The sequence below is a fragment of the Myotis davidii genome, unplaced genomic scaffold (genome assembly GCF_000327345.1).
Source record: "Myotis davidii unplaced genomic scaffold, ASM32734v1 scaffold137, whole genome shotgun sequence".
In the NCBI taxonomy this organism is placed as follows: Eukaryota; Metazoa; Chordata; class Mammalia; order Chiroptera; family Vespertilionidae; genus Myotis; species Myotis davidii.
In genome coordinates, this window is record NW_006288719.1 from 69,737 (window position 1) to 78,468 (window position 8,732).

General features: G+C 44.5%; 1 long non-coding RNA gene across 1 annotated transcript; it reads right to left on the reverse strand.

The window, feature by feature from the left end:
- Positions 1–6,653: 6,653 nt before the first annotated feature.
- LOC107182657 lies at positions 6,654–8,029 on the reverse strand. Its single transcript, XR_001513383.1, has 2 exons — positions 7,177–8,029; positions 6,654–6,876 (listed from the first exon to the last, which is right to left on the reverse strand). It is a non-coding gene; the product is annotated as an uncharacterized LOC107182657 (long non-coding RNA).
- Between the last annotated feature and the right edge of the window lie 703 nt (positions 8,030–8,732).

The window sequence follows — 8,732 nt, forward strand, 5'->3', positions numbered from 1 at the left end:
GAAGGAAGGAAGGAAGGAAGGAAGGAAGGAAGAAGCGTGGTCAGAGGAAGCCGTATCTGCAGCCTGAAGGCTCTGGGCTCTCCCTTGTTGGCCTGCGTGTTTGCTAAACTCACCTAATAAGAATCGGGGTGCTTGCTAAAGGCTGCCTCCCAAGTTCCTGGACCTGCTGCATCAGGCTTCAGGGGAGAGGCCTTGAATGACCCGGTTCAACCAGCCGTCAGGTGGTTCGTGACCAGGCGAGTTTGGAAACAGCCTGGAGGTGATGGCGGGCAAGGAAAGTACTTCTAGACCAGCTCATGTCTGAACGTGAATATCCTCAGCCTCCCCTTGCAGAGCCGAGTCCTGGAGCCTCCAGGGTGTCTGAGTGGTTGGCAGGGCTGTCCTGCCAGACGCTGTCCTGGCCTCGGGATTTCTGGACTCATGAACTAATAAGACACTGTGCGACCTTTGCCACCAGAAGCATTGCTGCAAATCAGTGTATTTCCGCAAGCAGAGATCACACAGCAGACACGAAAGCAACTCTATATATTTTGTTTCTCCTTTTCACGGTTGCTGCTGGGTTGTTGTTTTTTCTTGTTACTAGGCTAAGAGGGCTTGTGTTTGCCTTGTGCATTTGGTAGGGGAAGACGGACCAGACATGCAGTGATAAAAAAGGTAGAAAAAGAGAGAGGCTGGATCCTGGAAGAGGGGTTAGGGTGGCGAATAGAAACGTTTATGGGTCAGAAAATTATGTTTGTAGCTGTTTGGCAAACTGTCTAGAACACGCCTTGATGACGAGACAAATAGTGTCTCCTGCTTCCAGCACCCTCGGGAGTGCTGGCCACAGCTTTCCCAGAGAGTGAGCGGTGAGGGATCTGACGGTACAGATCCTATACGTGTTGCGTGTAAGTGGGCCAGGGATGCGGTTTCATGACACCATGCCAGTGTTGCTAACGCTCCCCATGGTAGGAGCATGCTCTTGGTGTTCAGTGTCTTGGCTTCGAACCGTCCAGAAAGGATTAGTGATAAATTCTATTGCAATTCATGGTTGACACAAAGAAAAGGTGGGGGGAGGAGGAGAGAGAAAGAGAGACAATGCCAAAAAATGAAAACTCATTTTAGCTCTTCTATTAAAGCCAGATGTATTTTAGGCCCTGTTTCTAGGCAACTGCATAATGGCAATATTCTGGGATCCTTTCTTTAAAGACCCACAACTGTCAGAGTCAGTAAAAGTCAGGGGGAAATTATAAGGGAATCGGATGGTATATGGGAGGCAGCATCACTCCAGCCCTGCTTGGGAAGCAGTGACATTTTGCATCATTTTCAGCAACTCTAAGACCTTCCTCAGGGCGCTCAGCCACAGCGCTTTGGCAAGACCATTGACACAACCCAACCTTAAATGACGTTGGCATTTAACCGGACCATGCTACGATCCCACCTCTCGGAGCGTCTGTTGTAGCTGACGATGTTGGGGATTGACGATGCGCCCCCTGTTAAGGATGTGACAGAGACTTAGGAATATGTAGAACCAATAAAGAGCTTTCTAGCTGGAAACTGCCCGAGAGCGCAGTGCAACAGGCTCAGTACATCGAGAAGGAAACTGGATGAAAGAGAGAAGGCGACTAAAATCCATGCATGCATGTGCCCGGTTTAGGCTCTAAAGGTGGGGGCGTTCTCTCTGGTGTTGACTTTGTTAGTGTGTGCGACCTTGCAATAAAGAAGGCATTAACCTTCACTGAGTTCCTCAAGCACTTTGCTAGACCCTTTTTTTGCCATTTGCTTTTCCCAATAATTGTACAGGGCTTATAGGTGCCGTTCCTGTGGTAGAGGCCAGAGCCGGGGCTTACCGAGGTTGTCTTCCTGGCTCCCACACTCAGCCTGTTTGATCTTGGAGAAGGCCGTGTAGTGCTCACCTGCGGGAACAGCACACACCTCGCAGGGGATTTTGTAAGGCTGAATGAAGTAGTTGATGTGAGCACCTAGTGCGGCGGACTGTGCACATAGGTCAGAGCATCGCACTGCTTTCCTCAAACCCTCGAGGGGCTTCCATCCCCGAGAGCAAAGCCAAGTCCTTGCTGCGCCTACGGGACCTGCACCGCCTGGGAATTCCTCTCCACTCACTGACTTCCGGCCGCCCTCCTCGCCCTCTGACCCCAGCCCGCTCCCTAGGCCTTCCACCCAGAACCTCGCCACCTCAGAGACAACCCTAGGGAAAGTGCAGCTCCTCACTCTCCCCACACCCCTCCCCGCCTCTGCTCCACTGCTCTCCAAAACACTGTCACTTTCTGTTACCACCGGGAAGTAAGCTGTAAGGGCAGGGTGTTAAGTGTTTTGTTTAGTCCTTGCTGAGTCCCCAGCACCTAGTAGATATTCAGTAAATAGTCATTAAATGAATAAATGGTTATCTCCCAGCCTCCCTTGCTTCTTTCTCCAAGGTCACACATATCCGATCAGAAGTCTCTGTCCTCCCAAAATATAAAAAAGAAAAGAAAAAAAACTTAGCTATTACTGGGGCCTCTCAAGAAAACAGTTTCCTGAGTTTGGGATATTTAGGACTTTATACAGTTACCTTTTGTTGTTGTTTTTAGTGTTCATATGGCTTGTTCCTCAAGCATGAAGGCACCCACTCCCTGCTTTCCAACATCTTAGTACCAGCATCTGTTGACTGGCTGGTGTGTCAGGCACCAGACTCTGGACAGTATGATTCCCAGGATGTGCTTACAGCTAGTGGCAGAGATAAACAACAGCCAATCTCAATACACTAATATGGGAAATGCTAAGAAACAGTATCATGAGGGTCTACAATGGGGACATTTAGCACCAGATGAGAGTTCGAAGAAGACTTCCCAGAAGATATATTAAAGAGCATCAAGAGTTAACCCTAAACAAGCCAGTCAGAGAAAGACAAGTATCACATGATCTCACTCATATGTGGAACCTGATGAACAAAATAGATCCAGAGACATGGAAGCATCGAAAAAAAGACTGATGAATCGCAGAGGGAAGGCAGAGGTGGGTGGGTAGGTAGAGATTAACCAAAGAACTTGTACGCATATATGCATAACCCATAGACACAAAACAACAGGGTGATGAAGGCCTGGGGGGAGGGGCGAGAAGGGCGGGTGCAGGGTGGAAGGATCTATGCGGGGGAAAAGAGGGACATCTGTAATACTTCCAACAATGAAGATAAATAAAAATAAAAAAGTTAGGCCCAGAAGGGGCAGGGGGGTGCTCCAGGGATCAGTCTAAGCACATGCTGTTATGAAAGTGCGCGACGCACACAGGGACTGCAGGGGTTCTGTTACCCGAACCTCATGTCTGAGGCTCAAGGTCGCTTACATTCTGTATGGAGGAGCTTGGTCTGCACTTGAGGAATGTGAAATGACCCACTTTGTTCTCAATTGATCACCCTAATGTAGGATACTCTTAATCCAGGCTTATTAAAGGTATCTTAGGTCTATCAAAGCAAGACTTGGCAAAATCTTGGATGGCACACCTGCCCTTTTCACATGGTGACCAGAGAGAATACAGATCTGTCAGAAACCCGTGTAGCCTAGAATGAGGCAGATAGCCTAGATGGGCTAGATGTTATACTCCAATCCATGGTCACCCCAGGTCAGGCCAGCCTCCTAAGACCAGAGAATCTCTTCGCAGGCGAATCTCTGGTTTTGAGGTTCCTTCAAAATCAAAGTCACTGAAAGAGAGCCATGTTGACATTGCAGAGGCTTCTGAGCATAATGAAAGTCCTAATAAATAGGACTCAACTGCCCCAGGGGTTCTCTAGACCAGAGGTTGCAAGGTGGCTGCCCACTATATCTGCTCTTGGCTGTTTAACTCACCCCATATGTTAACAAACTAAAACAACTTAAAATCCTTGCAATCATATAACAACCATATTTCTCAGAAACATTTGGGTCCTTACTTCTCTTGAAAAGCATACAGTAATCTGAAAATACTGGCCTGCCTTCCTATTTGGCAGCTGGCTGGAATGACATAGCAGCAGCTGCCACCCTCCTGTCTCCCTCCTCATCCTAGATGGGGCCTGGTCTCATTTGTCAGTCCTATCATGGGGCCTTACAGATGACTCCTGAGTCTTCAGAGACTGGCCCTACAATCCTGGATGTCTTCTCCTTATTCAAAATCGTAGTCTCTTATCTCCAGTCCAGGTTTATAAGTGACCATATTGAAAAGTCCTCTCGAGTCCTAGTGAGTCCTGGTGAGCTCTCCTGGTGATTACTCGGTGCTAATGCTTAGTTGGAGGGGAAAGATACCTTAGAAAGGAGGACATAATAGGCACTACACTACAGAAGGGAGGAGGGTGGGGTGAGATGACGAGTGGGGGTAGGCGGACCACCGAGAATCGGATCAAAGGGCTCAAGGAGCTGGGTCAATATAAAAAGGCATGAAAGGGGAGTTGGAGGGGCAGGAGAGGAGCTAGAATAGAATAGTATCTCAGCAGGACTTGTGAGTGCCTGGGGAGATGGAGGGATTTCTCTCCTTTTCAAGCCTCATGGACAAATGTTTAAAAGACAAATATGAATAGCTATGCACTTCTAAGTTTTATTGCTAATTACAACTTAACGTGCTTGGGAGTTCTGAATGAGGTGTTAAGTGCAAAGTATGTTAACTTGGGCAGGGATGAGCTTTTTCCAGTTCAAAATTAATGCCCCTACCAAAAAATAAGACTAATGGAATGCTTTACCCAGATGGTTTGGCTCTTTGATATCTACAAACATTTTGAAAACACTTAAAATATTTTCAACTTTTCTGTGCAGTTCCATTAGGTGATGACTGTTGGCTTACTTGTTTCCTGTTTAGATTTTCCTTTGCTCTCTCTCCAAATAACTTTTGGAGGCCGGAGTCAGTCCACAGAACTGGACTTGTGGCATAAAAAAAAGTTGTGTAATAACAGAGATGTGAGTGCCAACAGGTGGTTTCATAATCTAAGGCCTTGGAATAAGTTGTTATCCTGCCGCTTGGAGCGAATTCTGGGCTTGGTGATAGACATCTTGAAGTGTGCACGTTAGTCGTATCAAGATAAGGCTCTGGCCCCGAAGGCCAGGTTTCACTGGGCTGTGGAAGAGCTACGAGCCTGTGTGTGATTACTGCACAAATGCAGCCGGCCAGTCGGCTGAGAACTGGTATGTTAGACAAATGTTTAACCCCTGGTGGAGGAAGGAAAAACAGTAAAATCAGCTTCCTGGGGCCATCCTCCCTTTGTCCTCTCCAATTTTAGAGACAGGAAGAGGGAAAGAATCATCAATGTGAGAAATATCCATCAGCTGCATCCTGCACGCTCCCTAATGGGGATCGAACCACAAACTGTGCCCAGACCTGGAATCCAACCTGTGACCTCTTGGTGGGTGGGTCAACACTCAACTACTGAGCCAAGCTGGCCAAGATTCTAAGTACAACTCCGAAGGGACCAGCAGTAATCTTTCTGCTTTATTTCCAAGTTTAGCTCATTGTCTAGTACCCAGGTCTTCAAACAACTTGTTTTCCCCTCCCTCAAGCCTCAGAAGAGAGCTTACTCTGCTCTCAGGGAGGCTCATTCAATCTTCGGTTAACAACAAAGTAAGACTCTACTGGAGAGAGAACATTAAAACAAAACTAAGTTGAGTGTCTCAATATTTGTCTTTGGCTTGTCGGTTTGGGAATATTATGTAAACTGCCTTCCCTTTTCCACCACTTTGAGGAATCCTCATCAGGACCAATAGGGAGCCTTATGCTGAGGAGAAATGGTGGGGGGCTATCTGAAATACGATGTCAGACACTTCCAAGATGAAGGAGCACCCATTTATCACGGTCAAAGCAGTGTCCCATGGTTCAAGGGGATGGAGTCATTGACCCACCCACCAGACCTCAACACTCAGATTTCAAGAATCAATGACCTACAAGATCTAAAACCAGCAGAAGGACCTGCATTCAGCCCAATCAAAAGCTGTTTCATCCAAGACATGTTTAAAAATTATGACAAGTCGAACATAGTCCTTTTTATTATAGGGTAAACGACCTGATCTCCCACGTATCCTGACTCCAGTCAAGTTGGGGTTAGGATACAGGCTCAGTAGATCGGCCTATACTGAGTTTAAGTTTCTCATCCATAACAGGTGACTGCCACAGGGCAGGATGCTAGAAGCATATTTCTTATAGGACCAAGTTTTTATTAATTCGTGTATATATTGTGTACCTACTGTGGGCTAAATTCTGATAGATGCTGCAGTTACAAAATTGAGCACAACCCACTCATCACTTCTTTAAAAAATATATTTTTATTGATTTCAGAGAGGAAGGGAGTGGGAGAGACAGAAACATCAATGATGAGAATCATTGATTGGCTGCCTCCTGCAAGCCCCGTACTGGAGATCGTCCTCACTCTTAGAAAGCTTAATCTATCAGGGAGAAAATACAGTGAGTTTTGCTTTGTGCAGTGTTATGTAACACATGTAGTAAATACTAGAAAAGGGCTGAATGAGGCAGAGCACGGGCACAGGTGAGGGACGGTAAAGGCCACTGGGTAAGTCAGGCTGAGTGCTGATGGTTTCAGAAATGACTAGTAGACAAAAGGAGCCAGGAAGGCACAATGGCCCCACTTCATTTTACAATACTCAAGCCTAAAAATAAAATGACAAAGAATACATCCAGATAATAAGATGAACAAATGGGAGTCAAAAAGAGAGAAGACACTGATCAGATGGTTTATTGCTAAGTTTTTGCAGAAGTTACGCCACTCGCTCTGAAGATCTTTCCTGCCCACTTGCCTCCTAAGGTGTTCTGGGCGGTTCAGATGACCCTTTAGCTCCCCGTTTCTGTTCTGGTGCGGCCCACATTTACTTGTCTGCAAGTGACCACGCCTTCCACCTCCAGCTGGTTTCCTAATTTTTCAGTTTCTAAAAACTTATAAACAGAAAAAAATCTGATAAAAATAACTTGATATCATGTGAAGTGTTGACACATTAAAGGAATCCTTTGGTTGCTTAACCAGGACATTATTTCTATTCTTAAATATGTCTGTAATAGGAAACAAAGTTGATATGTAATGTTTGAATGTCTTTGAATGGCTTATACTTAGATTAGGTTTCATATACTATTTTAAATGTCCATAAAACACATTACTATTTTTTATTTCATTGAGTTATAAGTTACCCTATAAAGAAGAAAGCCATCTAACAGGTTTTCATCTAAAATGCAGTTTACCTTATTCTTCAGAATGTATAAATCAGTCACCTTTTACAAAATGTGGTTAACTACAATACTTCAGGTAGTTTAAGGGAAGGAAAAGCAATCAGAAGAGTTGTAGTATGTAAAAAGGAAGAGAAAGAAAATATAGGAAAACATACAATGAATGTACATTTCCCTTAGAAAACAATCATTCAAGTGAAATGTCATAGTTGTAATAAATGCTGAGTGACCATAATAGAAACCACATGAATCACCACAAGATCCTTAATTAGCTATAAAGAAAAAGGAAAAGTTTCCTTTAAGACAAAAATTAGGTAATATTTTCACAGTTTTCACAGTGAAAGTTAGGCAAAGGTTTTGGAAATTCTTAAAATGGCTCACTTAAAAAACTAACCAAGCAGTTCTGAGTTACTTATGTGATTACAGGTTGGTTTTATCTGAGAAAACCATATAAAATATTAAGTATTAGCACGTAAACAACAATTATATAAAGTATTACACCAAAGGAAGATACCTTTCTTGATGGCAAAATGACAGGAAATGTAAACTAAAATTACACAGCATTGAATGAGAGCCAATCATTAAATCAACTGTCAAGAAAACCGTGGGGAGTTACAGAATAAAACAAACAAACCATCATAATAAAGACACAGGAATCTTTCAAAACACAATATAACAGGAAAATCTAGCCCTTCTTAAAAAGTTTAGAACACTGTTAGTTAAAAGGCCAATTTCAAACGCAATAATGTAAGTTAACCTAAAGATAATGGTTACTGTGGTGGCTTTAAAACATGTAAGCCAGCGGTTCTCAACCTGTGGGTCGCGACCCCTTTGGTGGTCGAACAACCCTTTCACAGGGGTCGCCTAAGACCATCCTGCATATCAGACATTTACATTACGATTCATAACAGTAGCAACATGACAGTTATGAAGTAGCAACGAAAATAATGTTATGGTTGGGTCACATGAGGAACTGTATTTAAAGGGCAGAAGGTTGAGAACCACTGATGTATGCAAATTCTTTGACACGGGGCTCTTCAACTGATGGCTAGGCTTAGTGCTTCACTTCTAGCAAAAAAAAAAAGTCAGAAGTGAGACTGTGTAGCTTCCATGACTATGTATGCAAATTCTTTGACACCAGGCTCTTCAAATGATGGCTAGGCTTAGTGCCTCACTTCTAGCAAAAAAATAAGTCAGAAGTGAGACTGTGTAGCTTCCATGACTAGGTCATTAAAAGGACAGCGCTTCTGCCCTAGGCAGTGTTGCTCAGTTAGTTGAGCCTCATCCCAAGCACTGAAAGGTCACCGGTTCGATTCCTGGTCAGGACATTCCCACGTTGCATTTCAATGGGAGGCAACTGATCAATGTATCTCTCTCACATCAGTGTTTCTTTCCCTCTCTCGCTCTCCCTTCCTCTCTCTAAAATCAATAAAAACATATTTTTTTAAAAAAAAGATACTGCTTCTGCCTGGAATGCAAGCTTTCTCATGGTGCTGGCTCTTTGAACCCAGCCATTGCTGTGAGGACGCCCAGGCCACACAGAGGCCACGTGTGGGTGTTCCAGAAAAGAG